This window comes from Saimiri boliviensis, chromosome 5 (assembly GCF_048565385.1).
Source record: "Saimiri boliviensis isolate mSaiBol1 chromosome 5, mSaiBol1.pri, whole genome shotgun sequence".
Taxonomy (NCBI): domain Eukaryota; kingdom Metazoa; phylum Chordata; class Mammalia; order Primates; family Cebidae; genus Saimiri; species Saimiri boliviensis.
The window spans coordinates 149,554,961-149,582,959 of record NC_133453.1 but is presented as its reverse complement, the minus strand read 5'-3'; the positions used below and the strand labels follow the sequence as shown (position 1 = coordinate 149,582,959).

Sequence of the window (27,999 nt, the reverse complement as noted above, 5' to 3'; positions counted from 1 at the left end):
GTCAACTCTGAGTCTCTGTCTCGCACTGTCGCCCAGGCTGCAGTGCAATGGTGTGATCTCGGCTCACTGTAACCCCGGCCTCCGGGGTTCAAGTGATTCTCCTGCCTCAGTCTCCCGAGTAGCTGGCATTACAGGCATGCACCACCACACCCGGCTAATTTTTGTATTTCGTTTTATTCTCAGTGCCTCTTCCAGCCGAGGAGGAAGAATAGTAAGGCCGGGAAGAAAAGGCCTGGAGGTTGGGAAGTGAGACCCATTCTGCCACTAGCATCACCTCATCGCAAAAGGTTCTTTGAAAAATCATTGTTTTTAAAGACACAGACATATTTAGAAGCCTAAATAAACATCAGAGGTGCACAGAGTGACAGGCTTGGGAAATTCAGGTGAGGGTAGTTTGTTGCAGTGCAAACTCGTCAGTGCCTCGCCAGGCAGAGCAGGTGCTAACTTCTTTTAATGAGGCACTATTTATAAGACTGCTCTTGGAAGGAAAGCCAGGTCTGGGCGGGAGGAAACAGGAAACACACTCACGGTGTTCTGTGAAAAACCAGGTGCTAAACTCTTTAGAACAGGACAGCCACAGGAGAGATCTGGAGTTCAATGCCTGTCTGCTCTGATTGTGGAACTAGTTAAAACTCCCTACCCGGCTTCAAAAGAACTAAGTCAAAATGTTTTCCAAATTTTGTAGAGCTACAAGGTGAACAAGGAAGAATGAAAGAAGGTGCTGAAAAGATGGACCTGCGGAGAGCGTTTGCTGGTTGGAGGTAGGAAATGGGTTGATTTCTCTTACCCTTCAAACCAATTTTAAAGAAACCGATTTAGTTTCTAACTGCTGGCGTCATTAAAAGAGGGAAAGGGAAAGGTGTTAGAAAGGCAAGTATCAAAGTAATGGAAAAGTAAAGACAAAATAAACTTAAAATAGTGTGTACTTTTCCGTTCGCTAGAGACAAAAATCCTGTTAAAGTTAGAAACAGTAAATGTTGTGACAAATATACGTGAAAAGCTCTCAATATTAACCACTTGTTACATATCACACATGACTGTGTTTTTAGTTAGAATAGATGCTATTCTCATGTGTTGAAAAAAAATTAAAATAACAAAAATTTGCCACCGCATTCCTCTTATTCAAAAGATGAAAAACGTCTTTTGATGTTTAGCAGATGAAGATCAAAAAGCAAAGATAAAAAATTGATATGGAAAGCACCTTCATTTAAGAAAATCCATTTAGAGCTTTCTTTCCCTCAGAGATGAGGTATTTTAGTCTTTGCGGGAATGAGACTTAAAAAGCTGGATGTTTCCCTTTGTGATTTGGTTGCCTGGGAGGTCAGAGCCAAACTTAACGCTTGTTAGAACAACTGTCATTTATTGCTTCCTGATTGCCCATTCACATTTTATAGGCTTTAAACACTTTTTCTGGTTCAGGGTTTTTCTTTTTTATAATGCTTTTTTTATTACACAAGGCATGCACATGCTTCTGTCGCAGCACAGAGTAGAAATCAACAAATACTGTCGCCCATACATCTGTATGTCCTGTTGCCCAAAGGCAGCCATCAAAAATGCACGGCTTTCATGCCCTCTGGATGTGTGTGTGTGTGCATGCATGTACGTGTGCAGGAACACATAAATGAGATAATTCGGATGTGCCAGAGTGTATGCCTTGTTTCATTTTACTGTAAACATTAACTGATGGCATTAGGAGAAACACCTCACGTAGATGACGCGTTGATGGGTGCAGCAAACACCGTGGCACATGTATAGCTATGTAACAGATCTGCATGTTCTGTACATAAATCCCAGAACTTAAAGCATAATTTTAAAAAAGTTTGAAAATATATTATGAAATATGCATGTGCATCAATAGTCATTTAAGATGTAGAACAGTATGATGCAATTTTGAACGATTGTAGACCATCTTAGTTTTTAGAACGACTATTAATAAAAGCATTCACCGTTAAAATACCAGAAAAATGGTATTTGGATGCAGATATGAATAAAAATTTTACAGTTTATGGCCAGTTGCAGTGGCTCACAGCTATAATCCTGCACTTTGGGAAGCATAGGTGGGTGGATCACTTGAGCCCAGGAGTTATGGCAAAGCCCCATCTCTACCAAAAAAAACCAAAAAAACCCAACAGAAGTTAGCTGGGCATGGTGGCACACATGTGTAGTCTCAGCTACTCAGGAGGCTGAGGCAGGAGGATAACCTGAGCCTGGAAAGTTGAGGCTGCAGCAAGCTGACATCACGCCACTGCACTACAGCCTGGGTGACAGAGTAAGACCCTGTCTCTAAAAAAAAATTATTCGCACATTCTAAGAATAATTATTTCACTAATGTCTTTTTTTTTTTTTTTTTGAGACGGAGTTTCGCTCTTGTTACCCAGGCTGGAGTGCAATGGCGCGATCTCGGCTCACCACAACCTCCGCCTCCTGGGTTCAGGCAATTCTCCTGCCTCAGCCTCCGGAGTAGCTGGGATTACAGGTACGCGCCACCATGCTCAGCTAATTTTTTGCACCATTAGTAGAGACAGGGTTTCACCATGTTGACCAGGATGGTCTCGATCTCTTGACCTCGTGATCCACCTGCCTCGGCCTCCCAAAGTGCTGGGATTACAGGCTTGAGCCACCGCGCCCGGCCATTTCACTAATGTCTTAATAGGGAATGAATATAAAGTCGTTTTTAAAAACACTTTTGCTTTAATGTTTATAAATGTGTTATTTTGGACGTAACTTTTTGTTGAAAATAGTTTGGGTGATAAATATAAGTCTACTCATAGAATAAACCTGATTTATCAACCACTACATAAATATATCCTAATATATATAATTTAGTCATTTTAAGCACTACTTTTCGCCCTCAAATTGTCCCCAAATGCACAATAAGTTCTTCCCACCTTCAGTGTAGTTTTCTTGTGTTTTATGTATCTTGCACCTACTAAGCGAGATGAAAGAGTTAAATAACAAACTGCGTATCCTGTATCTGTCCTCTACAACCTGTAAGATTCATTATTTCAGTTTACATGAAGACCTATTCTTTCATTAGATCAATCTTTCCAAATACCATTGAATCTGCTCTTTCAGTGTGAGTATGAAATGCATGTGTGTGAGATCAGCTACATCTCCAAGCCAACCACTCCCCTGCAGACTCCCCACCAGGGATGATAAGGGATTAGGACTTTCAGGGAACGGACCCTTCTGCTTTTGAGACCTCTCACAGGCTGATAAGCTTCACACTGCCTTGCCCTTGCAGTGAGCGTCGTACAGTGGTGAAAACAAATAGACCGCATCATTAGTAACACACGGGTGGTCTTCCCTGTACTCACCTGTAAGTTCTAGTGGTTAAACAATACAAAATAATCAAAGCAAGTTCTAAAATACCAACAGGCACGATGAGTCCATCACTTGTGTGAAATCAAAGTAATAATCCATCACTAACTACAAAGGGGCAAAAGAAAATTTTGACTTCCTTTTTGTATTAATTTGTGTATAAGTAACAGAGAAAATCTAAATGTCTGGACTGTGATATCAACAGCAAAATAACCCAAGCACTCCAATTGAAAGACATAGACTGGGTGAGTGGTTTTAAAAAAGCAAACTAGGCCAGGCGCGGTGGCTTACGCCTGTAATCCCACCACTTTGGGAAGCCGAGGCAGATGGATCACTTGAGGTCAGGAGTTTGAGACCTGGCCAACATGGTGAAACCTCGTCTCTAAAAAAATAAAAATAAAAAAATAAAATGAAAATGAAAAAAAAATAAGCAGACCAGCAAAGTACACCTGTTTCCACATTTGAAGCCACCAGCAACAGGGTTTCTTTTCCATTTTCTAGTCCAGAGGGGTGCGTGGAGGGGTGTGTATGTGAGAGAGTGTGTGTGTTTAACAATTTCTGTATAATTTTTAGGATGCATATTAACATTATGTTGCAAATGCAGTCACAAATGACATCCTGTAAAACAGACCATGTAAATGGTGCTGTGAGGCCAGGATGTGGAACGTGTGTCTCGTCGTCATCCGTCAGACACCATGATTTCTCCACGTTGAGATTTCTAGGCAACAGAAGGTTTAGAGCCCCTGTTCTTATCCCATGTTTACGAGGCATGAATCTCATTGCCAGGTGCTCGTCGTGTGCTGGTACCTGAGAGAAACTCATAATCTAATAAAGTTTAGTTAAACAAGATCAACTTGAACATAAACGCAAAAAGGCAGAGAAGGAGTGATGACAAATAACACTTTAAAGCTCAAACATGGAAAGCCATGCTGCCCTCTCTGTGCTGTCCCGCATCTTTGATTGATCCAAGTGTCTTCATCCTAGGGAATCTCTTCCGATTTCTTCAGTTGACCTACCTCCTTAACAACATACTGATGATGAGCAGTCTCTTAAGAGGAGTCTGTAGAGAGTGGCAAGGGAAGCCACCCCACCCTGTCCCTGGCTGGCACAGTCATAACAGGTCGCAGCCCTGACTGAGTCCTACAGAGCGTCCCTGCAGCCACCTCCGAGTGGTCGGAGTATTTATGTGAAATGAGATGCATTTACCATCCCTGATTTGAATTTAATTAGCACCTTTTTGGTGATAAGTATGTAAATGTAGTGTTAGTGTTTAATGGTAAACCCAAAACTATGGTGAGCAACTAAGCTAACGCAACTTTGGCAAACAGCCTTGTCCCCAGCCCAACTCCATCTAAGATGTTCACTGAACACAGAGTTGTGTGACAGTGTCTGTCTCTGCCATCTGCAACTGTTGACTAAGTGTCTCGTCATGTACCAACATTCGAATCAGCACGACTCTGAAGTGGATACACAACTGTCTCGGTGACCATATTCAGGCCTTGAGTTTTTTCTGTGGCGTGGCTACCCTGCTGGGACTTAGCGCCGCCCCGCTCCAGCCGGCAGTCCCACTGTTCCATCTTGAAGCCCTCCCACCGTAATTCGGACAGTGGGGAAGGGAGTCTGGAGCCTGTGCCCTTCCGCTGCACCTGCATCCTGGGGCTTGGTTCTGCCCCTCTGGGGCCTTAAACACTTCAGAAAGGCATCCCCCTGTGGTATATCTGGTGATCACCAACTCCGCAATCTTTTGCCGTCCTTTTCCCCAGAAGTATGGACCTTGGTTTTAAGCTTGTTGTAAAGTATACACTGCTATAAAAGTTTTATAACCATAATAAAGGGAAGATTTAACTTTAAAAAATTGAAAATTGGCCGGGCGCGGTGGCTCAAGCTTGTAATCCCAGCACTTTGGGAGGCCAAGGCGGGTGGATCACGAGGTCGAGAGATCGAGACCATCCTGGTCAACATGGTGAAACGCCGTCTCTACTAAAAATACAAAAAATTAGCTGGGCATGGTGGCACGTGCCTGTAATCCCAGCTACTCAGGAGGCTGAGGCAGGAGAATTGCCTGAACCCAGGAGGCGGAGGTTGCGGTGAGCCGAGATCACGCCATTGCACTCCAGCCTGGGTAACAAGAGCGAAACTCCGTCTCAAAAAAAAAAAATTGAAAATTTCCATAAATGTATGGGGGTACAAGTGTAATTCTGTGAAGTCAGGTCTTCTAGGATATCCATTACTCAAATAATATACACGGTACCCATTAAGTAGCCTCTTATCATCCACGACCCTCCCTCCCCTCCACCCCTCAGTCTCCCCAGGGTCAATGATTCCGTGCTCTGTGTCCATGTGTGCACAGTGTTTAGCCTCCCCCTGTAAGTGGCAGTATGTGCTATCTGTCCTTCTGTGTCTGTCTCGTCTCACTTAAGATGACGGCCTCCAGTTCCATCCATGTTGCTACAGAATACATGACTTCTTGATGTAACGGGTGAGCAGTGTTCCATTGTGTTTGCACCCACATTGTCTTTATGTAACAGGTGAGCAGTGTTCCATTGTGTTTGCACCCACATTGTCTTGATGTAACGGGTGAGCAGTGTTCCATGTGTTTGCACCCACATTGTCTTTATTTAGTCATCTCTGGAGGGTCGCTTACACTGTTTCCATATCTTTGCTGTTGTGAATAGTGCAGTGACAAACCTAAGAGTACAGGGATCTTTCTAATACTTTATTTCCCTCTGGGTAGACCCCCACTGGTGGGGTTGCTGGATCAAATGGTAGAGCTGCTTTTATCTCTTTGAGAAATCTCCATGCTGTTTTCCGTAGAGGTTGTACCAATTTACATATCCCCACCAACAGCGTATGAGCCGGTTTTCTCCACATCCTCGCCAACACCTGCTATTTTTTGTCTTTTTAATAACAGCCATTCTGACTGGCGTAAGATGGTATCTCATCGTGGTTTTAATTCAGGGCAGCCGTTTGAATACAAATAGCTGACAGTTACCATGTCACCTCCTATTTTCTAGTCGGTTCTAAGGTGCTGATCCACTGCAAGGCAGCTGCATGAATTGTGTAGTGGGAGTTCAGGCTTTGACACATTATCGTCCTGTCCAGAGGCATGACAAGGTCAGGAAGCAGCCTATATGGCATGCCTGACACTGTGTGCCACACCCAAATAAAATGCATCCCTTGCCATTTTTAAAAGATCTTTTGATTGCAAGTCATTCTATTATAAAGACACATGCACATGTATGTTTATTGCTGCACTGTTTACAATAGCAAAGACCTGGAACCAACCCAAATGCCCGTCAATGATAGACTAGATAAATAAACTGTGGCACATATACACCATAGATTACTATGCAGCCATAAAAAAGGATGAGTTCATGTCTGTTTCAGGGACATGGATGAAACTGGAAACCATCATTCTCAGCAAACTGACACAGAACAGAAAACCAAACACCACAGGTTCTCGCTCCTAAGTGCGTGTTGAACAACGAGAACACATGGACACAGGGAGGGGAACATCACACACCAGGGCCTGGGGGTTTTGGGGGATTGCGGAGGGACAGCATTAGGAGAAATACTTAATGTAGATGATGGGGTGATGGGTGCAGCAAACCACCGCCAGGTGTGTACCTATGTAACAAGCCTGCATGACCTGCACACGTGCCCCAGAACTTAAAGTATAATAAATAAAATGTTTAAAAAGGTCTCCTTTTAAGAGACTTTTAAATTAGCATTTTAAAAAAATAGGTAGGTTAACTGAAGAAATAGAAAGAGAGAAGCCCTAGGGTAAAGATACTTTGATCAATCAAAGCTGCCTGGCAGCATGTAGCGGGCAGCATGCTTTTCCACATTTAAGCTTCAAAGTGTTCTTTTTTCACGATTTCTTCTCTTTGTCTTTTTGGATTTATGTTCAGTTGATCTTTGTGAAGTTTTCGGATCAGGGTTATTTTGTCTTCATAAAAGAAGCTGGGAAGTATTCCCTACTCCTCTTTACTTCCTGAAGATCTCGTGTAAGATTGACATCAACTTTGTCTTAAATCATTCATAGAATTCAACAGTAAAATCATTTAGGTGCCAAGTTTTCTTTGTAGAAAATTTTTTATTATAAATCTGAAGTCTTCAATAGATATAAAGTGATTCAGGTTTATATATTTTTCTGGTGCCAGTTTAGGAGCTGTGTGCCTTTCAAGGAATTTACTCATTTTTGTTCACTTACCGCACTCACTGGTAGAATGTTGCTCAAAACAATTTACTTATACACAACAAATTATTACTCTAGGATCTGTAGTGATAGCTTCTCTTTTATTCCCGGTGTTTTAAATGCCATTTATCCAAAAACAAGCAGGTTTAGTCTTCGGTTTTCTTCTAGAAATTGTATAGTTTAAATTTTCCACTAGTCAATCCGATTTGAGTTTTGTACAAGTTTATTTTATTTTACTTTTTTTGCATGTGCATTTACATTCCTCTTGGCACAATATGATTAATATAACTTTACAGGAAAGCATGAAACTGGTTCTTGTGAGCTCCAATTTTGGTCTTTCATTATTGCTTTGTCTATTCAAGATCTTTTGCCCTTCCGTATAAATTTTGAAATTATCTTGTTGATATCTACAAAAAAAAAAAAAACTGACTGAGATTTTGATTGAGGTTGCATTGATTCTATAGATCAATTTGGGAGAAAACTGACCTCAATAATTCTGAGTCTTTCAAACCATGAACAAAATATATCGGAATATTTTGTTCAAACCATGAACAAATACCTTGTATTTAATTTCTTTCCTCAATGTTTTGTAGTTTTTGACATTCAAACTATAATCATATTTTGTTTGATTTATTTCTAATTACTTATTTTTATGCTGTTGTAAATGGTATTTTTTTAAAATTTCAGATTCTAATAGGTATACTGTTATATAATGTGACTGAGTTTTATACATTGCTATTGTTCTCTGCAGTTTTGCTAAACTCTCTTACTCGTTTTAAAAGATTTTTGTAGGCTTTTTGAGGTTTCCTAAATAGACAATGATGTCGTGTGTAAACAGAGACAGTTTGATTTATTCCTTCCAAATTGTATGTATTTTATTTATTTTCTTATTGCACTGATTTGGATTCCAAAAACAACGTTCAATAGGAATGGTGAGGGAGGAAGTGCTTGTCTTGTTCTCAATTTTAGGGGGATTGTATTTAGCATCTTATAAATGATGTTGGCTGTAGGTGTGTTGTAAATGCAGTTTGTTACAAGATCTCTTTTTTTTTCTGGATTGCTGAATGTTTTTATCATGGCCGTATGCTGAGTTTTGTCAAATGACTTTTTCTGCATCCGTTAAGATGATCCTTTGCTTTTTCTCAGTCTGTTAATATAGTGAATTACCTTGATTGATATTTGAGTATTAAACCAGCCTTGCATTCCTGGGATAAACCCCACTTGGCCTGTGTGATGGTTAATTTCATGTGTCAACTTGGCTGTTCCATAGGGTGACCGGATTAAACATTATTTCTGAGTGTGTCTGTGAGAGCGTCTCTGGATATGAGATTAGCATTTGAGTTGGTGGACTTGGTACCATAGATTGTCCTCCCCAGTGTGGACGGGGGTCAGGCAATCCACTGAGGACCAGAGTGGAGCCAACAGAGAAGGAAGGAGGAAGTCACTCCCTTCTTTTCTGCCTTACTGCTTGTACTGGGAAATCTCATCTCCTCCTGCCTTCAGACTGAGACTTAAACCATCCCTCCCCTGGCTCTCACGCTGTCTGATTTGGACTGAATTACACCACCTGTTTCCATAGGTCTCCAGCTTGCATATAGCAGATTGTAGAACTTCACAGCCTCCAGAATTGCAAGAGCCAGTTTCTCACAATAACTCTCTCTATATATGCATATATATTTATGTATATGCATATATGCTCACATACATACTCATATGTGTGTATGTATATAACTTTTTTGGACTTTGGAATATGTTTATTATGCTTACCAGTTGAGCATTTCTGTGTAAGTACTGTGCCGCTAGGAATCCTCAGTTGAAAACTTCTAATCCAAAATGTTCCCGTAAGCATTTCCTTTGGGCAACATGTCAGCACACAAGAAGTTTTGGATTTTGGATTTTTGGATTAGGATGCCTAACCTGTGAATGTGTGCTCGTGTGTGTGTCTGTGTGTGTGTTCTGCTTCTCTGGAGAGCCCTGACTAATATAGTCTAGATCCTTTTTATATATCAATGACTTTGATTGGTTAACGTTTTGTTGTAATTGTATCTGAGTCCATGAGGAACATGGGTATTTATGTATGGTATAAGTCCAGTTGTCTTTCTTGTAAGGGACTTTGAATCCACTGGTATTAGAGTGATGCTAGTCTAAAGAAATCAGTTAGAGAATATTCCCTTTTCTTCTATTTCTTGAAAGTGATTGTGAAGAATTGGTATAATATTTTTCCCTAAATGCTTGGTGGACTTTACTGGTGAGATCATCTGGTAAAGATTTATAAAGCCTGAAGATTAATTTGAGGTAAGAATTTTAACTAAAAATTCAATTTTAAAAATGGACATAAGTTTATTATGCTTACCTACTTCTTTTTGACAAATTTTTGAAGTAAAATTTTTACACTGTGCAATATATTTTAAATGTGTAATACAGTTTAGAAAATGTACAGCTTTGCAACCTTCAGCACAATCCAGTTTTAGAAAATGTCCATCACGGCAAGAAGATGCCCTGATCTGATTTGCCGGCATTCTGCCCTCTCATCCCCACCCCAGCCAGCCACTAATTTACCTTCTGTCTTTGCTGGTTTGTCTTTTCTGGACATCGTATACATATGGAATCATAAAATATGTGATCTTCTTGTTATTGAGTGGCAAAATTCTTTGTCTATTCTAAATACAAGTTTGTTAGCAGATGAATGATTGGAAAATATTTTCTCCCAGTCTGTGTCTTACCTGCTCACTGTTTTGATGGTGACTTTTAACATGCACAATTTACAAAATGTTAATGAATAATCACTTTTTGCTTTATGGACTGTCCTTTTAGGCAAAAATTTCTTGATTGTTTTCTTAATCTCTCTTAATCTTAACCCAAGATCATGATTTTTTCCCCCTAACTTTTCTCAAAGTTTTATACATTTAGAACTTATGTGTAAATCTTTGACCTAGTTTAATTTTTATGTATGTTATAAGGTCCGAAACTAAGTTCATATCTTCAAATATGTCTATTCACTTGTTCCAGTAGCATTTTCTGAAGACAACCCTTTTCCCTGTTAAACTGGCACCATTGTCAGAAATTAATTGTTTCTAAATGAAAAGTTTTATTTCTGGACACTCAGTTCTACACCACTAAGTTATCATCCATCCTTGTACCAGCATCCGATTTTCTTTATTAGTGCAGCTCTATGGTAAACTTTGAAATCAAGAAGGAAAGCTTCTTCAACTTTATGTTTCTTTTCCAAGATTGTTTTACAATTTGGGGACCTTTGCTTTTTTTATGTTAATTGTTGAATCATTGTACCATTTTATGCATAAAAATGTCTGCTTAACTTTTAATTGGGTTACGTTTAATCTTTAGGTAAATTCAGGGAGAATCATTAACTTAGTAACATCCAGTCTGACAATCCATGGACATGGAACGTGGCAAAACTGTACTTCTGTTAAATTTTTGCCTAAAGATTTTGTCATTTTGAGCTTATCATGATTTGAATTTTATTTTTGATTTTATTTCCATATTGTTTATTTTTATGTATAGAAATGCAATTAATTTTTGCGTATTGATCTTGCCGCCTGCAACCTTGCTGAACTTATTAGTGTGTGTGTATGTGTCTGTGTCTGTGTGTGTACGCAGAATCTTTAGGATTATTGGATAATGTCATCTTTAAATAAAGACAGTTGTATTTCTTTTGTTGCGTTCTGGGTGGCATTTTAAATATATTTTTCTGGGTTGCACTGGAGAGAATGTTCACTGCAGTTTGAACAAAAGTGGCATGAGTGGACACCTCTACTGTTTTTCTAAAATTAAATAGAAAAACCTTCGGGTTTGTTTCATTAAGTCTAATGCTAGCTATGGGTTCTTCCTGGATCTCCATTATCAGATTAAGGAAATTCTCTTCTATTCTAATTTGTGGATACCTTTTACGATTAATAGGTGTTGGATTTCGTCAAATGCTTTTGCTACATCTATTGAGATGATTTTGTGAATTTTGTCTTTTATTCTACCAATATTGTGTATGATGTTAACTATTTTATGTGTTAAACCAATCTTACATTCCTGGGGTAAATACCACTTTGTCATGTTTGTAATCCTCTTTATTTGCTGCTGGAACTGGTTTGCTAATATTTGGTTGATTTTTGCATCTATGTTCGTGAAGATAGCGGTCTGTAGTTTTCTTTGTTGGCTTTAGTATCAGCATAATCATGTCCTAATGAAGTAAATTGGGAAGTGCTCGTCATTTATTTTTCTGGAAAATTTTGTGGAAGTTTGGTATTGTTTTTTCTTTACGTGTTTGCTGCAGTTTACTAGTTAGACCATCGGGACCTGCCCTATTCTTTGTGGGAAAACTGTTTATTTATTACATTTCTTTCCTTGTCATAGATCTATTCAGATTTTTCTATTTCTTCATGAGTCAATCTTGTGTCTTTCTAAAAGTTTTTCAAATTTGTCTAAGTTGTCTAATATAGTGGCATTAATTTGTTCATAGTATTCCCTTTTAATGTTCTAAAATTCTTCAGACTCAGTAGTGCTGACCTCTAATTCATATTTAATTTTGGTAATTTGAGTCTTTTACTCCTTTTTTTTTTTTTGTCAGAATAGCTCAGAATTTGTTAATTTTGTTTATCTTTTCAATACATCAGCCTTTGGTTTTATTGTCATTATTAATTTTCTGGGTTTCTTTTTCATTTCTCCTTTAATATTTAGTGTTTATGTGTTTTTTTATTATTATACTTTAAGTTCTGGGGTACATGTGCGGGTCGTGTAGGTTTGTTACGTAAGTGTGCACGTGCCATGCTGGTGTCCTGCATCCATCACCCTGTCATCCACGTTAGGTTTTTCTCCTAATGCTGTGCCTCCTCTAGCCCTCAACCCCCTGGCAGGCCCCAGTGTATAGCGTTTCCCTCCCTGTGTCCATGTGTTCCCATTGTCCAAGTCCCACTTAGGAGTGAGAACGTGCACTATTTGGTTTTCTGTTCCTCTGTCAGTTTGCTGAGAATGATGGTATCCAGCTTCATCCATGTCCCTGCAAAGGACATGAACTCATCCTTTTTTATGGCTGCATAGTACTTCATGGTGTATACGTGCCACATTTGATTTATCCAGTCTAACATTGAAGGGCATTTGGGTTGGTTCCAAGTCTTTGCTATTGTGAAGAGTGCCACAATAAACATATGTGTGTGTATGTCTTTATAGAGGAATGATATATAATCCTTTGGGTGTACACCCAGTAATGGGATTGCTGGGTCAAATGGTATTTCTAGTTTTAGATCCTTGAGGAACTGCCATACTGTCTTCTACCATGGATGAACTAATTTACACTCCCACCAACAGTGTAAAAGTGTTCCTGTTTCTCCATATCCCCTCCAGCATCTGTTGTCTCCTGACTTTTGATGATCACCATCAGTCAATCGGGGAGCTTAGAATTTTCTTTTTGGTTTATCGCTTTTTCACCTATTGATCAATCTGCCTGATGTCAGTGACTTTTCAGAGCCGATGGCCCCTGCAAAGAAATATCATCTGTATCTTTTTTTTTTTTTTTTTTGAGAAGAAATTTTACTCTTTTTGCCCAGGCTGGAGTGCAATGATGCTCACCACAGCCTCTGCCCCCTGTGTTCAAGCAATTGTCCTGCCTCAGCCTCCCGAGTAGCTGGGATTAGGGGCATGGACTACCACTCCCAGCTAACTTTGTATTTTTAGAAGAGATGGGGTTTCTCCATGGTCAGGCTGGTCTCGAACTCCCAACCTCAGGTGATCTACCCACCTCAGCCTCCAAAAGTGCTGGATTACCGGTGTGAGCCACCACACCTGGCCCTACTCCGTATCTTTTAAAATTGGCTGAGGGAGGTCTGTTTTATGGCTGAGCACATGGTCTGTCCTTGTGTGTCTAGAGAAGAATGAATATTCTGTTGATGTGTGGAGTGTTGTCGGATATATCAGTTTGTTTCATTATGTTGATCAAATCCATATCCTTGCTTATGTCTAGTAGTGGCATCGATTACGACACGCAGCTGGTGAAGTTCTCCAGCTATAACTGAACCGCCTCTTTCCCCCAGATCCCTCAGTTTTTGCCTCGTGTATTTTATTTCATGTATTTGTGGTCTCACTTTCGTAAATCCTTTTCTCGTGCCTCCTTTTGGGATTCCAATGTAGGTTGTGTTTGACCATTTGATGTTTTACTTCAATTCTTAGATGCCTTTTTGCTTTTTGTTAACAAACATCTAATATTTGTTATTTTGTTCTTTGTCATTTTTTCTCTCTGTATTTCGGCGTGACCTGTTTTCCAGTTCGTTGAGTTTTCCTCAGCTGCGTTAACGCGTCCATTGGAGGCATTCTTCATTTTGTTGCTATTTTAGTTGTTAGCCCTCGCATTTTCACTGGTTTCTTTATTGCAGTTTCAATCTCTCTGCTAAAATTACCTGTCTGATTTTGCATGTTGCCTTCTTTTTCCATTGCGACTTGGATTACATTTGGATTTCCATTCCATTCCAACATTCGTCAGCATATTAATCATAGTGATGTTTGAAATCCCTGTCTGATAGCCCCAGTCCACGTGTCGTATCTAAGTCTGGTCCTTCTCATTGTTTCGTCTCTTCAGACTGTGTTTGTTCTTGACGTTTTGTGCACTGTGTCATTTTTTTTGCTGGAAGCCTGACGTTTTATAGGATGGCATTACTGGGTACGTACGTCTTAGGCTCAGAAATGAGCATGATTTTCCTGCTGTTAGATCTTTGGTGTGGACTTGTGTGTCGCTCTCTTTAGGAATCAGGATGGATTTGAAGTTCGCTGTTGCCATGGTTACCATCCGTCCACCCGCAAAGCTTCAGGTTCCTGTAGTCCTACCTTGTGCTTCCCTCCCCACCTGGCGTTGGGCTGTTGGTTCGCACTTCTCCACAGATAGAGTCTGTCTCTGGCAGATCCCCCCAGATGTTTTTTTACTGCTGTTATGTTTTCTTGCTACCTGTTAGCCTGGTGGTGAGCGGCAGAAGGGAACTTCCCGTGCCGTCCTGGTTCGTCCTTAGTCCCAGGCAGGCACTGTGAACCTGACCTTGAAAGAGAGGCCTTCGTAAGTGTTCCTGTCCTTCCTCCGTATGTAGCCTGGTCCTAGCACATATTCATGCCCCTTCCGCACGGTAGGACTGCTCTTTTGTCTCCTGCAGTCTCCGGCTGTGTGTGTCTGTGCCCTCAGGCTGTATTTTGATTTCATGCAAATTAAGGATTTTGTTCCTTAGGGAAGATGAGTCTCAGCAGAGTCGATTCCTCTCCAATGTGCGATGAGATGCCCCCAGAGCCCTTGGGTGGCTACGGTTTCTCCCTCCTACCACCCACACACCCGCCAGCCAATACCACCTCTGAGCTTTCTCGAGACTCCCCCTATGCCGGCTGTGGGCACGTGGTGGATTCCTGGAGGAAAGACCTCCGGAAGGTGACGTCACCCGCCATCCAGGTCTGCAGCAGAGTCTTCACCTGATCTCACCAGCCTTCACTCGGCCTTTAGTGATCTGCTCAAGATGCTTGCATTAATCTTTTTACCATGTTCTGTGGAGTTCAGCAGTATGGATCCTGGGTCAGCAAATACCCATGTCCTGTTTCTCTCTGAGGGTAACTGTCCCTCTTTAGATTTTGCGCCAATTGTTTATTCTGTGGTAAAATCTTTCTAATGAATTTTCAAAATTCATTTATTTAAAGTTTTACAGCTTTTTAATTAAAAAAAATTTTTTTTTTTGAGATGAAGTCTTGCTTTGTCACCCAGGCTAAAGTACAGTGGTGCAACCTCGGCTCACTGCAACCTCCACCTCCAGAATTCAAGCAATTCTCCTGTCTCAGCCTCCCAAGTAGCTGGGATTCCAGGCACCTGCCAACACAGCAAGCTCATTTTTTCTTGTTTCTTTTTTTTTTAGTAGAGATGGGGTTTCACCATGTTGGCCAGGCTGGTCTTGAACTCGTGACCTTAAGTGATCCACCTACCTCGGCCTCCCAAAGTGCTGGGATTGCAGGCATGAGCGGCCTTGTACAGCATGTTTACTACGTGGTTGGAACAATATTCTTTCCAGTTCTCTCCATCTCTAAATTGTAAACAGATGTCACTATTTCCCCGTAAACCTCAGGCCCGCAATGGAAGTGGTACTAGGCATGGCATGCTAACTGCAACCATTCTTTATATTATTTGCTCTTAGGAGATAAGCAAAGGACATCTTCATTCCCCCTTTCACCTCATGCCAAATATCAAGTTAAGAAAAGTTATCCACTTAATTACTTAAAACTATAGTCTATTTAGTGTAATCACAAATATTGCTGGTCACTAATCAAGGCTGCATTCAGGTACATTTTCCAAATATATTTTACCACTACTTACAAACTCTAACTGCATCATCCTCGTGTGATTTAAGGAAAGGAGATCTTCAAGTAGTCTTGTTTCCCTAGTCCTGTAGTATATGTTGAGTTAACAGAAAAGCATGTTACTGTGACTGTTCAAGAATTATGTTTTTAATTAGGAGGAAGCGAACTGCTAAGGAATATTAAGTCCAGCTGCCTGTAGGTTTATCAGATTTAATCAAAACGTTCAAACTGTACTGGGTCTTATTACACAATTAGACTGAAATTCTCCTGAGCAAATACATTTCTTGCAAGGTTGCAAATAGCATTTTTGTTTCCTGTACTCTGCAGACCAATCCAGAAATAGCAGACAATCCAATACTTCTTTATTTTGTGAAGTTTTATAAGGCCATTCTCCAGACTGGGTCTCCTTGGCTCATCCTGGCTATGGGCAGTCTTACACATATATGTACACACACACACACGTACCCACACACAGGGTTGGATGCACATGGGCAGTCTTACACACATGTGTACATACACACATGTACCCATACACAGGGTTGGATGCACATGGGCACTCTTACACATACGTGTACACACACACGTACCCACATGGGGTTAGATGCACATGGGCAGTCTTACACATGTGTACACACACATGTACCCACACACGGGGTTGGATGCACATGGGCAGTCTTACACATATGTGTACACACACATGTACCCACACACGGGGTTGGATGCACATGGGCAGTCTCACACATATGTGTACACACACATGTACCCACACACGGGGTTGGATGCACATGGGCAGTCTCACACATATGTGTACACACACGTACCCACACACGGGGTTGGATGCACATGGGCAGTCTTACACATATGCGTACACACACAAGTACCCACACATGGGGTTGGATGCACATGGGCAGTCTTACACATATGCGTACACACATATGTACCCACACACAGGGTTAGATGCACATGACCTACTTATGGCCAGTTAAGTCAGCTGGGAGCTAGGGATCCCAAAGCCCTAGGCTGAATCTCCGGACCTGTGAGATTGGTTCTGGTCTTAGTTGTAACCTTCTTTTGAGGCCTAAATCTTTGCTCTGTCTTTGCCCCAAGGGATCCCAACTTGGGTCTGTTGCTCCAAGTCAGGCATTGGGAGCTCACTGCGTGCTATTCCCAACCACCGTGGCATCAGGGCAGGTGTCTGCGGCATAACCCACTGTGTGACATGTGGATTGTTTCATTAGGTGAAAGGAGAGATAAATGTGGCCTGGAAAATCTACTGCTCTAATGGCAGGTGCCTCTGGGTTGCGTGTGAACTGGGGTTCATGTTCTTCAGGTATAAGCAGTACTCACAGCTGCCCCCCAATATGAAAGGGAACTCCCTCAGTGCACAGGCAGACATCTTCCCGGCAGGATTCCAGATTTCCCTGCCTGACTGCTACCCCGGGCTCCCGGTTAATCCGGCCCTGAGCTGCTGGCACACACTGAAGGCTCCATCCATGAGAGGGGACCGTGTGTGTCTCTGAAGCAGAGTCTTTATTTCAACTTGAACATGCCCGTCATTTCTGTGTTGTGGCTGACCTTTGCATGGCAGCCTAGTGCCATTTATAATCTTTATTTTCAGTGGGAAGGGTGATTATTTTTAATGTTGAAACACATTTCTTTATTGTAGGACTTCTAGGAAGATTTAACATGTTAATGTATATTGTGAGCTTCTAAGGAAACTGAAGGTAGGCGATATTTTCTCAGTGTCTTTTACTGCAGAATCAGTTTCTGTAGAGAAACCTATTCTGGCAAACTCCATAGTAGAGTGTTTCCTTAATTTCAATAAGGGATTCATTTTACCTTATTTTCAGCAATAACTATTAGGCGGCCTGCATCCTTCAACGTCCTTACCACTCCGCAGCCTGAGTGCTTTATTTATTTAGTAAATACTAGTCTGGTCATAGTTATATGCACAAATTTCCGGTCTTTTTTCCACCCCTTCCTAATTGTGTGACCTTTAGCAAATTACTCAGCTTCTCTGTGGCTTGGTTCTCTCTATAAAGAGGAGCTAAGAGTGGCCGGGTACAGTGGCTCATGCCTGTATCCCAGCACTTTGGGAGGTTTAGGCAAGCAAACACCTGAGGTCAGGAGTTCGAGATCAACCTGACCAACATAATGAAACCCCATCTCTACTAAAAGTACAAAAAATTAGCTGGGCGTGGTGGTGCATGCCTGTAGTCCCAGCTACTCAGGAGGCTGAGGCAGGAGAATTCCTTGAACCCGGGAGGCGGAGGATGCAGTGAGCAGGGATCGCACCATTGTACTCCAGCCTGGGCAACAAGAGCGAAACTCCATCTCAAAACAAAAAGGGTGGTGGAGGGTGGAGGGGGGCAGCTAAGAGTTTCTGTACATAGGATTGTTGTGAGAGTTAAATGCACAACACTTAGAATAGGGCTGGGCACATTGCAAGCTCACAACAAATAGCAGGTGCTGTGGTTGTGCGACGCTGAAGCCCACTAGTACCACCGCTGCTACTCAGGGCCCCTCAGCAATTCCTCCTGTACTTGCAGCCAAGCTCCAGGGTAAGGCTGTGAGGCGCGGCTGCATCTGTCTCTCCTCCTATCTCAAGTCTCCCCTCATTCTGGCCGCGGATCCGCCTTCTGTGCCCGCTTCACTAGTCGGAGAGACGTCGTCCCTTGTCCCCAGACCAATCCCTAGCGCTCCCGTCTCCGCTGTGGGCCTATGTGCCCGCGCCTCCACCCTGTGTGCCGTAGAGGACCAGCCTCCTGCCCCTTGTTGGCTGCTTCCAGCACCAGCCTCGTGGCATCCGGTCAGAGGCCCCGGCACCAGAATCGCTGGCAGCACTGTCCTCAGAGGTCTGGCCTCAGCTCAGCGGACTCCGGGTTTGGGTCAGCTTACCTTGCTCACTTTCTCCACTCTGCCAAACCCATGGAGGCGATTCCTGAGCTTGGATTCTCTGATTTGTTCTCTAGATGGGCCTTGCTGCAGCGATCCTCTTGGCCTGGGGTGTTTCACTGTCTGTTCCCTCCACTCTCCTTCTTACCTGGCTCTTGTTATGTCTTGGCCTGAACCCCCTCCCTCCCCTCCCCAGTGGAAAGGCTCTCACTTCTTGCTATTCAGCGAATCGTCAGTTCCACTCCCGGCATTTCTCCCAGGCTGTCGTTGCTGTTCGTGTTTAGCCTTCTGAGGTCAGCAGCCGTGTTTGGTCTTCGTCTGCTGTTCCCATGGCTTGCACTGCACCTGGGCCACAGTGAGCCCTTGCTGGGCGCGCCTTCATGGGGGGAGCACATTCCTGCCCTCTGTGGCCCTTTGAGCAATGGAGCTCTCCTCTAGGGACTTGCCCAGCCTATGCCTGTTTCTCTTCCTGGTAAGCAGACAGCAGAGTATATTGCCTTTGTTGTGAATACGTGACTTCCCCTGGTCATAGAAGCACAAATTTTTTTGCTCACCAAATATTAAGAACAGACCTTGCAAAATTACACAGCATCATTTCTATGATCCTGTTAGGGAATCCAGGGAGGTAATTTTTTCCTTTTGCTCTTTTTAAAGTGGGGTTAATATCAGTAAAACAGTTAACCTCCTACATTATATCAATCCGTTTTGACAAGCAGAGCCCCCAGGGTCCAGAAGGATCCGCACTGCACTGAACCTTGCTTCCTGTCTTGGCCCGACTGCTCCCTAAGTGTCTCTCTAAGCAGCGTGGAGTCAGAGCGGGATATTTTAATCAGTTACCTCCTGTGCAAATGCATGCGTCAGTGCTTTGCAAGGCTTACTGTTTTAAAACCCAGAATATTTCCCTTTGTAATGTTTACCTTCATTATGAAGGCCTCGCAGACCACAATTCTGATTTTGGATTTTTGTCTCATAATATTATTTTTCTCCTGTTGGGCTGTTTTGTGCAGCCCACCTCTGAGAGACAACTATATGTGAAATGCGGTGTAATCAATGAAACGTGTAGAAGGGGCCGCCCTCAGAGCACCTGTTAATAAGGACGTGATTTCGCAGCCTGACGAGACGCTGTGGCCAGCCCGCGGCACCGGGATGCCCTGCATTTGTGTGATAAGACGGAGGGAGACAGCCTGTGCTGTCCCCAAGCGTCTGGATACCTACCTCTGACTTTACTGACAGATTTTTTTTCTCCGCAAACGGTCCCACTTCTGCTTTTTCGGTCTGACACGTTCATTCTAAGATACCTTGACAAATCTCGTGTGTACGATACTTCACATGTCACCCGAATGTGAGTTACTCCCAAATGTAACCCTGCGATCCTAGAACGTGTGTCTTCCTCCCAGGTGTTCCCTTGACTAGCACTACTAGTGTCTCTCGACAGTTTTCCCACCCAAGACCTCCCCCACGATGCCTGTCCTCACGGTGCTCAGCCATCTCCCCACAGGGACTTCACAGCTCCGCTCCGACGCCACGCTGCTGCCTGGGCCTTCTCACCATGCGTCACTCATTTCACTCTTCTGCGGGTGAGAATGGTCATCAAACATTTCCAGATTTCTACTTTCTGCGCCCATTACTCGGGTTGCTCGTCCCTGACCCTTGAGAGGTCAGGGCGGCCAATGCAAGGCTCTGTTTCTCCTTGGAAGCCTCCAGGACTCTGCCCGCGCGTAGTGCCGACTGATCTGCATTACATAAAGATGGTGGAGGCTCTGTCTACCAGACGGGGGGAGTGACCAGAAACCTGAACTCGCTGCCAACCGGTGATGGATGGGCAGCAACCCAGAAACAAACATGGGCTGTTTCGAGATCGTTTATTACTTCAACACACACGAGTTTATCCTGGATGATTCTCAGTTACTTAAATAATCATTACCACTTTTAAAATATACGTAATTTAAGAGCAGTAACAGCAAGCATTCTTTACATTTTAAACCACACATAGTCCTTTTGTCTAGTAGTTGCTCAAAAACAATGTTCTCGAAATTGAGATGTATTCAATAAAAACACAAATAAAAGTGAAGAAAGGTATATGTGTTTGCAGGGAGATGGAAATTTTTCCTTTTTCAACTTGTAAAATGTAGTACACAGTAGGGACATACTAGTGTTTTTCTGGGCAATGTTCAAGATGGCACTAAACAGAGTATTGGATACGTTTTCAAAAATGCAAACTAAATCGTGCTGATTTTACATAAAGCTTTTGTTTTCCTGACACAGCTGTTTCTCAGAACAATATAAAAATAGTTGCTTTACTATACTATTAAATGATTGTTTGGCTTTTTAAAAAGGGCACATCATTTATTAAAATCTCTTTACAAGTTCAGCATCGAATTAGCAGAGTCAAGTTTTGAAGATGATGATATCTATGAAGTGTTTTTGCCCAAGGACATAAGCAGCTCTGTTCAGGATGAGTTCATGCTACTGGCATATGACCTTCTGCTGTGGTTTAAATGTGTCTCCCCAAAAGCTAATGTGATGAACATGTAATTCACAATGAAAAGTGTTGGCAGGTAGGGCCTAGTAAGAGATGACGGGGTCGTGGGGACAGAACCCTCAGCAATGGACTAATGTCAATGATCTTGGAGGTGGGATCGTTATCTCAAGAGTGGATTCTTGTAAAGCAAGTCCAGCCCCAGGTGTCTGACTCCCCAGGGCTCTCTCCCGCTTTCCACCCTTCCCTCACGTTACGAAGCAGCAAGAAGACCCTCACGAGATCCTGGCACCATGCTCTCGGACCTCTCAGTTTCCAGAACTGTGAGCCAAATAAAGTGATTTGTCTATGAGCTACCCAGTCTATGGGATTCTGTTATAGCAGCAGAAGATGGATGAAAACACCTCCCATCTGGGAGTGATGCAAAAGTTCACCTTTAGCCACGGAATCAGGAGTGATGGAAATGCTAGGCAGGGTAAGGCGTGGCTCATACCCAGGCTGGGAGGGGGACAGGGAAGCGACTTGTTGCACATGAGCATCCCTGGAATGAGAGGTCCAGTGAGATCTTCTGTTAGGGTAAAATGTCTACTTTTTGCATACACACTGTACGCTGAGGAAAGCCAGTGTCACGGGAGTAGGAGTAAATGTCGAGCCTTATTACACTGAGGCACAGAGTGGGAATCAGGAGTTAAACAGGAGGCCGAGGGTTCAAAACTGGGGATAAAGCAAGCTTCCCTGGTTTGCTCTCGTATTTTATTCTGTCTCCTGATAGCCTGGCAGTACATGTTCCTATGCAGCTTAGAAAGAAAAGAATAATTTAGTGTACAACCCTTTAAGAACATGCAAACAAAGGTTCTTTTTTAAAATATCACAGTGTGCCTTCATGAAAGCAAAACAATTTGAAAGAGAGGGACACAACTCTTAACAAATTAAGCAAAGAATCATAAAAACTGAGCTCTTCTGACATCACAGAACCTCAGATTTTCTTCTGATTTAGGAAGCGGAGTGACCATTTTCCAGAAGTAGCATTCTTTTTGAGATAAACAGAAGCCGTATCCCAGTGGCGATGCAGGCATTAATGCTAATTTAATTTTGAGATCTTCACAGTTGTTGTTATCACCTTTGGAAATCAATGACTGTGTTTGACTCAGCTATTCAGACTTCTCTCGTGCTTTACTGAGCTCAGTCGCACTGCAGATGGTTGATGGGGCGGGACTTCCTGCTCAGATGATGTCTCTGTCAGCTCTTCTGACCAGTTCCAGGATGATCAGAGACTACATTTCTTGATGTTTTTCTCAGCTATGGCAATTTTGTTTTCAGATTAAATGACTATATTTTTGTTTTCTTCAAAAACTCTTCTGGGGGAAGAAAATATTAAAAACAAAATATGAGCAGAAAATACCATGGATTTTATGGATATGATATTTCAAAATAGCTTTGTAATATTTAATCACCTTGATTTACAATTCCTCATTTTGGACCTCGGGCAAGACATCATCTAACTGTTAAAATTATGACCACTATCATGTTAAGAAACAAAAATCTAGGTTATGAGATATTTGCCTGACTTAGTCATTATAAGTAGCAAATTGATAACAATACTTTGCTTTAAAAAATATGTGCCTTTGTGGATTTATGTGGGTTTATACATTTTATAGTAGTTCATCTTTATCTGACATTTTGCTTTCTGAGATTTCTGTTAGCTGAAGTCAATTACTGTTAGCTGAAGTTCAAAAGTAAGAGGTACAGCACAAAGAGATATTTCGAGAGAGAGACCACATTCCCATAACTTATTGTATGTTGATGTGTTGTTTTATGCTGTTAGGAATTATTGTTGGTAGTCTCTTACTGTGCCCGATTTTTAAATTAAACTTTATCATAACTATGTATGTATGAGGAAAATAGTATATATAAGGTTGGGTACCATCTGTGGTTTCGGCCATATACTGGGAGTCTTGAGCATACCCCCCATGGATACAGAGGACTAGTGAAGCTAAATAAGTTAGTTTATAATGTAGCCTAAAAAATGGCCATCAAAATGCTTGATGTTAGTCAGTGTGAAACAATTCAGGCTGAGAAGATCGAGATACATATATATTCTTATCTTCCTAACTAAAGGAAAATGCTTGGATACCATGACGTTATTGTTATGACTCATGGTCAAACCAAACTAATAGACAAAAAAGGGGGAGTGACATACAGAAGTCAACAGTGTGGGACAGAAACAGCTGGACTGGTTACGGGTCGGCGTTTACCTTATTTGAACACAGTTTGAACACTGAGCCATCCATGAGTGCTTGAAGTCTGGCTGCTGTGATTGGCCAAGACTCAGCGACTGTTACAGGTGCATGTTACAGAAATCTAGCTTAGGGTTCCAGGCTTGTCTACCTACTAAGTTAGGTTGCAGTCCCTCCACAAGGACTCAAATAGAGGATTTTGGGGTCCTTCTTGAGCCGTATTTAGTTTGCTTTCACATTCTTCACCAGATGTTTTATTTTCTATGTTCCAAGTTACTTGTATTCTCCCACCACACATTTGCTCTGTTTAATGGGGCTGCAGCTTCGTTTTTCAGTGAGAGGTCTCGAGAAAAGAAGGGAGGTGCTCAGGACGGGGCTTCGGTTCCAGACTTTGTCTTTGGCAAGGTCTCCATAGCACCCGCTCAGGCTTTGTGCGGTCTTGATTAGTGCTTCTGCCTCTCATCACCAGAGTTACCATTTTTCCCCCGATAGATGAGAACATACATGTTTCCCTATATGTCATGTCACAGTGGACATTTTGAAGACAGCAGCCATGGTGTGCTCACCCTTTCGCCCCTCGTTTCTAGCACTGCATGGAGAGCTAAGTGCTTGTGAGTGAGTGCTAAGGGGCAGGAAAAGTTTTAAAAACGGAAAAAAATAGTATCAGCTCGTATAGACTAAATGATACCGGTGGTGGCAAACTTCTAAAATACCTAACTAATTAAAAATCTGTGGAATATGGGATTAGAATTGGACTGCCAATTTTTTGATAATAAAACTGTAAACCATTCCATTTATTGCCAGTATAATATTTACACACACACACACACACACACACACACACACACACGAAATAATTTCAGAATTTTAGAAAGCAGATTGTCTTTTCCTTGTTTCGTGTTTGCTATTGGCTCTTGAACACTATGACTCTGTGAAAACTTCCGTATTCATTTCCTCTTATTGCCATAAGAAATTACTACAAACTTAGGGACTTCAAAGAGCAAAAGTTTATTTCTCTCTCTCTCTATTTTTTTCATTCTGAGTTAAAGGACTTACATCTCCAGGGCACAGTGGCAAAAAAAAAAAAAGCACAGAATCTTAACTACTAGACTACTAGCTGGAGTGGCCTTAAAAGAGCACAGATTTGTTATCTATGTATTATTTATTACAGTTCCATATGTCAGAAGCTGACTATGATCTCACTGGGCTAAAATCAAGGTCTCAGATAACATCAAGGCAAGGACTCCGTTTATTTGCCTTTTCCAGACCCCTGAGGACCTCATTCCTTGGCCCTGGCCTCTTGCTTTTCTCTACAAAGCCATCAGCATCTCCTCTTTCTGACCCTTCTTCCATTGTGACATGTCTCTGACCAGTCAGAAAAAAAGTCCTTTTTGGAACTCATGTGGTTAGACTGAGTCTCCCAGGGTAAGCTCCTCATCTCAGAATTCTTCACTGAATCACTTTGCAATGTCTCTTCTGCCAGCTAAGGTTCTGGGCTTTGAGTTTGGGTGTCTGTGGCAGGGAGTGTTATTCTGCTGACCACAGTCCCTATACAGAGGCCTTCTGTTTGAAATGCCTGGATTAAACTCCCCTGAGCAGAGAAAGCATGGATGGGCGTGGTCTGAAGCATAGGGGCAGGAAACACTGAAAAAGAGAAAATCCTGATGGCTGATTTACAGTGAAAATGTTGCCTACTGATCTGACTCATGGGAAAATTGGGTGACTTTGTGGAGCTGATTCATTGCACAGGATTAGAATTTGCACCAAGCTCCCTTGAGATCAGTTTTATACCGCCAGGTCTACAATAACAGTGTATTTATGACAATGTGGGTAAGGTTTAAACAAATCTCTCTCCTTGTGGGTTGGTGTGTGGAGAGTCTCACCTGGGATAAAGAGGCATGGAGGGGCAGGTTTACAGCTTTGCAAAGCTTGCCATCTTAAGCAGCTGTGCCCACCCTAAGCACACAAGCATTTACAGTCTTTATGCTGGAGGGTCCTGGAGTCTGCAGTTCAAGCTTTGTCCTGTTCTTCCTTGATTTAAAACTCTTATTTTCCTTTTTGATCCATTTTCTTTCTTTCCATTGTGATTATCCAATGGACAGAGAAAATTCACTTAATTTCCTTAATTATAAAATAATGCTTTCAAGATTTTAATAACTTTTAATGAGTGTCATGTAAAAAAAATGCGTCATTGATATGTGCATTCCACTGAAACATAATTAAGTTCATTTTGAGACACGTGCTTCTATGTGAACCATCACATTGCATAATTGTGTTGTTTTTCCTCTTAAATGGTATTATTCCATTTATAATAGAAAGGTACTGAATGTACTGTGTAAGACTTTGAGTGTTTTTTTTAATTGCAGCTTTGCAAAGATTTAGTTGCATATTCATAACCGCTGGTAGCATGGTGCCAAGTGCTGAAACAATTATTCAGTGAATTCTTTGCCTGACACTTCAGGGAAAGGATGAAAGTGCTGAAACTGGGTTCTATTTTCAGATCCTTGGCTGATGATGGCTAGAGCCACATAGGGAAGCGCTGTGCCACCAGGAAAAGGTAAGAGGAGGAAAAACGAAGTGTATGTGATTAGTTGTAAGCACACAAACGAACAAAAGGTCGAGTATGGAGCACACTGTATTCAATAAACAACTGGATAATTGAAACCACTCTAGTTCTAGAATAAATGCATCAACTTATTTTTACATTGTTAGTATTTATACCTACTTCTTGATAGTTAATAACATAACTCCCAAGAATTTATGAGTTAAGTAATAAGAGAGATACCGAGGCCTGTCACTCTTTACTCTTTATCACAAACATGTTGAACTGTTATTCCATTTGATCAGAAATGATAAGCAGAGTAAGAGTCACTTACATACTTTTTGTAGAAGAAGAAACTGAGGCAAATGGATTTAAATTAAGTCTTATTTTGAGATATAGTCTCACTCTGTCACCAGGCTGGAGTGCAGTGGCGTGATCTCAGCTCACTGCAACTTCTGCCTCCAGGGTTCAAGCAGTTCTCCTGCCTCAGCGTCCCGAGTAGCTGGGACTACAGGCACGTGCCATCACGATCAGCTAATCTTTGTGTTTTTTTAGTCGAGACGGGGTTTCACCATGTTGGCCAGGATGGTCTCGACCTCTTGACCTCGTGATCTGCCTGTCTCGGCCTCCCAAAGTGCTGGGATTATAGGCGTGAGCCACTGCACCCGGCCCGACAATGTATTTCTTTACAGTATTTCTTATTTTACTTTAATCAGGACTAAAAGCTTTAAATATGAAAATGTTAATTAGCCAAATTCCTCCAATTCTCTGTCAGGTTTTAAATAATATTTTATTATCTAAACTTTTCCAGCTTTCTATCTTCTCTGTATGTGCGTGAAGATAGACACACAGAGAAACAGATTTTAAAAAACCCCTGCATCTCTCTTAACACAGACCATGCTGTTCTCATGATAGTGAGTCAATTATCAGGAGATCTGATAGTTTTATACAAAGCTTTTGCCTCCTTTGCTTCACACCTCTTTCTTCTGCCACTATGTGAAGAAGAACATGTTTGCTCGTCTTCCACCATCACTGTAAGTTTCCTGAGGCCTCCCAGCCATGTGGAACCGTGAGTCAATTAAACCTCTTCCCCGTATAAATTACCCAGTCTCGGGTATTTCTTCATAGCAATGTGAGAGCAGACTGATAGAGAGGGCTCCCAAGACTCCTGGGCTACAGCAGCTGAGCCAGGAGCAATGTGTTTCTGGTCAGGAAACCAAAATTGTTCCAAAACACCAGGGGTTTGCTCCAGGTCCTGCTGCCCACCACATAGAAAGCACATCACTGAGATGGCAAGTATCACCAAGGAAGATTGTAATTAGGTGCTGCAGCTGAGGAGACAGGAGCCCAGTCTCACATCCGTCCGCCTGACTGACTAAAACTATGGTCCATTAGTAGGGAACAAAAGTAGCAATGTGTAAGAAAACAGGAACTCCCGAGAGCCAGGCGGAGTGTGGTGTGGTGATCTGATGAGTTTCAGTTTTTTGAGAGGCCTGAGGGCCCTTTCTCAAGGAACTCAGATAAAACTAATACAAATTTCAAGTTTTAACAGCAGAAGAGTCCATTTCTAAGTGTATCCAAAACTGTCTATGGGACTATTGGGCCAGTTTTGAGAATAGATCTTCTAAGAGATCGTTTTTATCATTGCTGAGTAATATTCTACTGTGTGGATATATTCCATTTTGTTTATCTTTTTATCTGTTCATAGCTATTTGGGTTGTTTCCAATTTGAGACTTAAAAATAAAGCTGCTATGAATAGTTTTATCTCAGTTCTTCCACAGCCATATTCTTCTATTTCTCCATATGTAGAGTGGAATTTCTGAGAGAGATAATAGGTATTTAACATTTTAAGATACAAATTTTTTTTTTTTTTTGAGACGGAGTTTCGCTCTTGTTACCCAGGCTGGAGTGCAATGGCGCGATCTCGGCTCACCGCAGCCTCCGCCTCCTGGGTTCAGGCAATTCTCCTGCCTCAGCCTCCCGAGTAGCTGGGATTACAGGCAC

The 27,999-nt window shown here is 41.9% G+C and overlaps 1 long non-coding RNA gene across 1 annotated transcript; it reads left to right on the top strand.

The window, feature by feature from the left end:
* Positions 1–27,988, top strand: LOC141584488 (uncharacterized). Its single transcript, XR_012517562.1, has 3 exons — positions 1–287; positions 686–761; positions 25,953–27,988. It is a non-coding gene; the product is annotated as an uncharacterized LOC141584488 (long non-coding RNA).
* The last annotated feature ends 11 nt before the right edge of the window (positions 27,989–27,999 follow it).